Source organism: Hyperolius riggenbachi, chromosome 10 (assembly GCF_040937935.1).
Source record: "Hyperolius riggenbachi isolate aHypRig1 chromosome 10, aHypRig1.pri, whole genome shotgun sequence".
In the NCBI taxonomy this organism is placed as follows: Eukaryota; Metazoa; Chordata; class Amphibia; order Anura; family Hyperoliidae; genus Hyperolius; species Hyperolius riggenbachi.
The window spans coordinates 182,578,513-182,586,614 of NC_090655.1; positions in this window are offsets into that span (position 1 = coordinate 182,578,513).

Consider the following 8,102-nt stretch of genomic DNA (forward strand, 5'->3'; position numbering starts at 1 on the left):
GGTGGTAGCGCTGTGCACCGCAGCTGCCTCTCCAGTGTTTGTTACAGTACCCAACTCGACCAACAGCAGCATGAAAATGTCTAAGGTCTGGCTGGCTTCTTGTTCTCAGTTCTTGTGGCACAACCCAACCCCACAGCTTTCCCTGCCTTCCCAGACAAAGCTGCCCTTCCTCTTTGGCTAGACACAGTAGGTAGCATTTTTTGCATCACATCCTGTGAACAACATTTACTTAACTATCATCAACCCAACTGATGAGGAGGAGAAACACTAGCCTACAGTGCAGAATATTCATGTAAATAACAAAATAAATGTGTAATTTTATTAATTTTTGTATTTTTCAAATAATAAAATAGACTTCCTGATTATACAGGCAACAAAAATAGTACTAGATACATTAGTCATAAAATCAGGTATATAGTATTTATTGTTTACCATTAAGTGCCACAAAAAGCATTATATTAAATACATAAGGTAAGAAACACATCTTTGGTATCTGTTGTCCTAACACACTTTCTGCAGTCCATTTCTGGATAACGTGCAATAATGCGCACGTTACATAACAATTCTTCATGCTATGAAAAATAACAAGCATGTTTTAGTGCAGAGTGGACGTTGTATAGGCATTATGCAATGCACATAGTGTGAACTTCTGGCAAGCAACTGTAAAACTGGCCAATTATACTGTATTTTGGAGAAATGCCCAAAGGCACATTGTCTAACAGTGGAATTAAAGTGGAGCCAAATTAAAAATACAAGATTTCAGAAATAAAATCTATTTTCTAAATTATAATAATACATCGCAGCCTTTTTTCAGCTGCATGATGACAAATATAAAATATTTTACATTTATTGGAGGAACCCCTCCTTTCCTTTCATATTGCCGGGACAGAATCCGGCAAACTGGTGGAGTAGCTGGTGTCCAGCAAAGGAGGAATTGCTAATGGCTGCCACCTGTATAACCCTAGTTATGAAAAGAGAAGGGTGAAAAGCATGCACTGAAATGCGCATAGTTTATTTATCTTTGTATGTGTCAGAGTGGTGCAACTAAATATTTTGAATGAAAAAATGTTTTGGTTTGGGTCCGCTTTAAAGAGTTAAATTAAATCAATAGTAATAATTATACAAGAAGTGCTACTGCCACTTTCTTAAAAACCAAAAAAAAAATTATTTGCAATTTAACTTGCATCTGTCAGGTTAACCTCTTCTCTCCCTGTACCTCTTGTCACATGACTGCAGAATGCCAGTAACCATTGTTCATTAGCATTAACATGAACTCCACCCCTCTCCCAACCCCAATCTCTCCAGTTCATACCTGAAGAGTGTGATGCAGCTACAACAAAGGGATTGAAAACCTTGTAAACATATATGATAAATAATTAACTTTGCACCTAGACCTGTTTTTCCCCTTTTAGCTATGACCCCTTTTCATCAGCCTTAATTTTATTACTACTTATGACAGCTTTTGGGGGGCAAATTAGACTTTCTGTGGGTGCCTTTTTTCATATGCATTTTAAAAGGGAATATTAGAAAAACTAAAAATATACCCAATTTCTTAGTTTTTGCTACCATAGATAATAAACACTAATTAGATATGGCCATGTATCCCATTTATTATAAAACTTACATTTTGTTGCTGGCTCAATGTATGGTGAAGATATTTAATTTTGAAATAAAGGTATTTATCTGCATTACGATACATAGTTTTTTTTCTACTATAATTGCAATGATACTAAAAATGTGCAAAGTTAAACAGTGGGAATAAAAGGTTTATATAAAGTGTTGCCATAATGATGGTCACAGGTGCTCTGCCTCTGCTCATCAGAAGGAACAGACTTACATTCACATCGTTCTGACAAATTGGTTGTTAGAAATGCATGAATGTACTGTATGCTAGCCGCAGAGGGGTTAAATAAAGGAGGTGAGTATGTGGGGAAATAATCAGAAAATAAAGTGTGACTACAATGGGATAAATGTTTCCTTACTTGAAAAAGGAAAATAGCTGCTACTTTCCAGATGACATATACTGTGTATATGTATATACAGAGAGAGAGAGTTAATCACCATACAAGTGTCTACCACCTCTACAGTGTGTACATTCCGTATCTGTATTTTATGCACCCAATTATGCAGCTCCACAGGCGATCATTGCGCTATATTAACAGTAGTAATAATTATACCTCCTTGTAGGAAAAAAAATGGATATCTCACTGCAACCGCTTTTGTATGCTATGTTTACGTTTTTAAATCAAATTTTCTTTTCCATGCTCCTGAAAAGAAATATCCCTATACTATACAGCTTTAATTTTCAGTATTTGTTTTTTCTTACTAAAGGTTCTTTGACCAACAAATATACGCTTTGTATGGCAAGTTTGATATAGACATGCTGCAATAACATATTTTCCCAACAGATGGCAGTACACTGCCAACCCATATGACCACATGTAAGACTTCACCAGCCACTGCAGCAACAACATCGCAACAATAATTGGAGGTAGAGTCAAACTTAAAAAAAATTGTGGTACAATAATAGGTAGTATAAAGTACATGCACTCATGAATGCAAAAACTTTTTTGGACATAATGACTTATTAAACCATCTGCAGAATATAAACACAATATCAGCTACTATTACCCATGTAGTTATTAATAATATTATATTAATATTAAATTATTTGATACATAGCACCAGAATCTTCCTTGACACCCAACAAAGTAAGGTGCAAACGTGAATTTTGTAATGCAGAGATATACAACATAAATGTGACTATAACGTATGCTATGTTTGATTTACATGTATTTTATACACTTGTGCCTTTTATTTTAGGCCATGTTGGCAAACAGTTTTACTTGTATATACCTTTTCATTGACTTTTTAATAACGTGAGTAAACTGAAATGTGACAATAACTAATACAGGCAGTGTCCGACAAAATGTACAGCAATTAGAAAAAAATCAAGTAGGACTGTCTGTGTATGCCAACTTACAATTTAAAAGGACTGTAAAGTAACAAAAGTTTGGATGATTTTTTTCCTCTTTATTCTATTGCAGCTGTTAAAGTGTACCTGAGACGAATAATATGGGGGTATTTAGACCTACATGGGGCCTCCTCCAACCCCACGAGGTGTATGAGGTCCCTCACCGTCCTTTCCAGTCCCTCCATTGTGTTGTAATCTTGTAATCCCCCCAGTAATCTGGCTAGTCACGGCCAGTTGTGCACTTTTACGCATGCATGGACTGGCTGTGCACATGCCTCCATTGCGCTCCTGTATCTGGGAGTGTTCTGCACCTGTGCAGTACTTCTGCGCAATCTCAGAATGCTTTCAGCGATGGGAGCATGATGGTTGGTACGCAGGCGGCCAAACCACACATGTGCAGAAGAGCGGGTCTCGGCCAGTCAGCCAGACCCTGGTGGTGGGAACACAGACTGCAGGAGGGAAATACAACAGCGGCAGCAGCAGGAGGACTAAGGTGTATCATCAGCACTCAGCAGTAGCACAGAAGGCCATGGCACCAGACGGGTGGTCCCACAGCATGAAAATGCCACCCAAACGTTACAACATCCATGGACCCTGGCGGTGGGAACACAGACAGCAGGAGGGAAATTCCGCAGCAGCAGGAGTAGTGTGTGTCAGTGGGAACCAGTGGTGCTCAGATAATTTCCGTGATCATGGAATAGCCGTGATTCACAAGCACTTTTTCACTATTTGACATCTGAATCTGTGATCGATTCTGGATCACGGAAATCAGTCACGGAAAATCGGTCACGAAAAATGCAGTTACAGCCGTGATTGCGGTGGAAATCCGTGATTATGTCGTGATTGGGAGGAAATGGACAGAATTGACATCCCTGGGCCAATCAGAGGCCCCAAGCCAGGCCCTAGCAATCAGGCTCTGCCCTCCCCTCCTGTATTTAAAGTGGGGGCCATTTCCAGAGTTCCGTCCTTGCTAGACTCTGTGGCACTGAGAGGATCATCTCCAGGCCATATTGTACATCAGCAAGAGTTTTCAGTCCTTACATTGCCTTTATACTGTATCTGATACTTGTATTCAGCTAGTTAGCCAGTGAGTAATTACTTAAGTTAGTTGTAGTCAGTGTAGTTGTCACTGAAAGAGTGTACTGATTGCTGTGCTTAGTGCAGGCAGGCAGGTTCAACGTCACACTGATTCTACTGCTCTATTGCTGTATACTTGTTTGTTAGCTAAGCCAGCCAGTGATCAACTTCAGTTAGTTGAAGTCACTGCCACAGTTGTTCAGTCACTAAGTTTAGTCAGTGACCTTGTACTTTGCTACTAGCGTGCAGCCGATTAGTTTGCTGTGCACATAGTGCAAGCAGACCACGGCGCTGTCCACTGATTTTCATGTTTTATTTTACTGTATACAGTATTTTGTTTAGTTTTTTTAATCTTTTTTGAAAAATCAATAAAAGCCCTCTGTTATATTCCATCTGTCCCCAGGCCCACACACACGTATTGACTGTAAAAAGCAGCACACTTTCTCCACCTCGAAATGTTGTGCATAGTATATAACATGTCTTGCAGGGGTCGTGGGTGTGGCAGAAGGCGTGCCATTGTCTCCGCCACTTCTGGGACTGGTCCACTGCCAGGGAGAGGGCGCTCAGCTGTAGGGGGTGCAGCAGAGAGGCGTCCATCAGTAGCACAGCCTGTGCCGAGTCAGCCGACACCGGTGTCGCCCATATTAAGCACCTTGGGTTGCTGTGTGGTCATTCAGGAGATAGACTCACAGGCATTGATGGACATGATGATGGAGGAGCAGCCTATCATTACTTTATCCCAGACCTCCGCTGTGAGCAGCACTCCCAGCAGCAGCAGCCCCACGCTTACTGTGACATCCACCCATGGATGGGAGCCACAGATGCATGTATTTTTTGGGCAGCATTATCAGGCAGTGGTACCACCAGTGAGGTGCCATGGTCATTATGTGCTGCCGCTGTACTGACCGCTTTAGTCCTCATCCTGCTGCCACTGATGTTCTATTTCACTACTAAAGTCTGAGTTCCTGTCACCAGCGGCCACGGACAACTCTGCTGCCATGTCATTGCTATTATTGCAAGGAAAAAAAAACATAAAAAAAAAAAAACACCTCTCTGAGTGTTTTTGTGGCATCGGCCACTCATTCTCCTCCAGTGGTACCATCAGCACCAGGTGCCATTGGGACTCACCTTCACCTCCGTGATTGCTTAAAGTGTATTTCTCTATTTAAAACAACTTAGTACCAATTAATATTTGCATTCAAAGTGTTGATTTAACTTTAAAATCCATTTTCTCAAAAACTAAAAGTTCTTTTTGGAATTTTTTTGTTTAAGTTGTAGCCCCTTATCACCTTTATAACCCGGGATTGTAGCATGTATGGTGGCCTTGCTGTTAGCTGAATTGAATTTCCGTGATTGCCTCATTCATGGAAAAAATCTGGGTTGAATTTAGTGAGTCCGTTTCAAATCCGGAATCACGGCCGAACAGTCGAATCCCTGATTGAGGGGTATCTGAGCATCACTGGTGGGAACACAGACTGCAGGAGGGTAATACAACAGTGGCAGCAGCAGCAGGAGGACTAAGGTGTGTCATCAGCACTCAGCAGCAGCACAGAAGGCCATGCACCAGACGGGTGGTACCACTGCATAACATTACAACATCCATGGACCCTTGCCATGGGAACACAGACTGCAGGAGGGAAATACAACAGCAGCAGCAGCAGGAAGACTAAGGTGTGTCATCAGCACTCAGCAGCAGCACAGAAGGCCATGGCATCAGACAGGTGGTACCACTGCATGGAAATGCCGCCCAAACATTACAACATCCGTGGACCCTAGCGGTGGGAACACAGACTGCAGGAGGGTAATACAACAGCGGCAGCAGCAGGAGGACTAAGGTGTGTCATTAGCACTTAGCAGCAGCACAGAAGGCTATGGCACCAGACGGGTGGTATCACAGCAGGAATTAAACGAACCAGGCCAATTAGAAGTAGGTTCTAACTTGAGTTGGAAAGGCAGGACATAATTAAAATTCCCAGCCACTTCATGTCCCCCTGTCACCGACAGCAGGGCCAGGAACTCACCTTCCACCCAAGCCTGGTTTATTTTGAGTAAGGTGAGTTTGTCCACAGAGTCAGTGGACAGCCGAGAGCGCTTCTTGGTGACCATGCCACCGACCGCACTGAAGCATCTCTCAGAGACGAGACTGGAAGGCGGCAGGACAGGACCTCCGGGGCGTATTGGGCAAACTCCCTCCAGATCTCCAGTCTCTTGACTCAGTACTCCATGGGGTCCACGGGGCTGTTGGTTTCAAGCCCGCCGAAGGACCCCATGTAGTCAGACACCGTGCGGGTCAGTCAGTCGGGGTGCCGGATGCTGCTGCTAGTGGCTGCAGGCACCTGTTGCTGGGTTGGTAGAACAACAACAGGGGGGAGGAAGGCTGGGGGAATGCTTCCTGCAGTCTGCGCACAAAGGCCCCCTGCAACTCCCTTGTATGGCGCTCAGTGGTGGATGGCGACATTGCCATGGGGAAGAGGTGGGCAATGGCAGACACATCTTCATCGTCCCCCCACTTCGAGATGACATGCCTGTCCTCGCCCTCCTGGGCCGTATCCTTCTGCTGCCCCTGTCCCCGCACAACGGCAGCAGTGCTTTGCTGCTCCCCCTTAGCATCCAGGTTAGGGACCTCCAACTCATCCTCCTCTTGTGAGGTAGACTGTGCTGCTGACTGCTGCTGATCCAGCTCTGTCCAGCAGGCAAACTAGGGGCACCCACTTACAGACGGATGCCTGCTCCCAGCTCACCATCTTGGTTCCCTGCAGGAAGGGAGCCAAGACCAGGCACACCTGCTGCATGTGTGCCCACTCAGCTGAGGAGATCAGCTGCATGTTGGTGGAGCCAGAAATGTTTGCCTCAGAGATGTACCTGGTAACAGCTGTCCTATGCTGGCACAGCTGCTCCAACATTGCCAGGGTTGAGTTCCAGCAAGTTGGGACATCTATGATCAGGCGTTGTGATGACAGGCCCTCACGCTGCTGTAGGTCATTCAGGGTTTCATGGGCTAAGCAGGGGATGTGGGCAAGGTCTCCCATGTGCAGGGTGGCCAGCAGGTTGGCCCCATTATTGGACACCATGCAAACTGACTTTGAGGCCTCTGGGGTCAGCCACCTCTGCTCCTGCTCCCTGAGGGCGGCAAGGACATGGGTGGCCATCAGCTTATCCTTCCCAAGGCTGAACAATTTCAGCAGCGCTTGGCAGTGGCGGGGCTTTGCACTGCTGCTGAGGCAGGCTTACTTTATGGGTGTGGAGGGAACGGGATCAGAGGAACCTGCTGCATCCCCCCTGATCCCGCGGGGTGGCACCACCAACTGGCCTGCCGCTGTGCCATTTGCTGCTGCTGCTGCTGCACCCTCACCCCCCTCCACCAATGTCACCCAGTGTATGGTAATGGACAGGTAGCGGTCTGTCCCAAATCGGCTGCTCCAGTAGTCCATGGTGACATGGACCCACTTGCCCATGGCATGGTCATGCGAACAGGCCACATTTGCCTTTACAAACTCGTGCAGAGCTGGGATTGCTGTTCTTGAAAAGTAGTGGCAGCTAGGGATTTGACACTCTGGGATCCCAAACTGGAGCAGCACACGCATGTCACTCCCCTCCTGCACCAGGGAGTATGGAGTTCTTTTGGAGCAGCAAGAGTTGTCGTAGGCCATGAGACCTAGAGGTGGTTCCACCTGAACCACATTACACCTCATTTCAAGAAAGGCCATCAGGGCAGAATCTCCCTGACTGGATAAAGGTATCACCTTCTCACACCAAGCAATCATAGCTGTGGATGCCCTTCAAAGGAAGGAAAGCAACCAAGCCCCATTTCAATGTAAGTATTACATTTGGAATAATATACTAGGCAAGGTCAGTGTTATTAAATTTCTGCTCCTTTAGGCCTGATGCCCTAAAAACTCAAAAAAGAGCAGTATCAAAAATCTTTTATTTTATTTTTAACCATCCACATCCAACAATACAGATAAGTATAAAGGTGTATAATAAAGTTAGAGGATTCTGCATGCCCGAGCCAGCAAACAGTGACGTCAATCACTAGGAAGTAGCAGGCCAC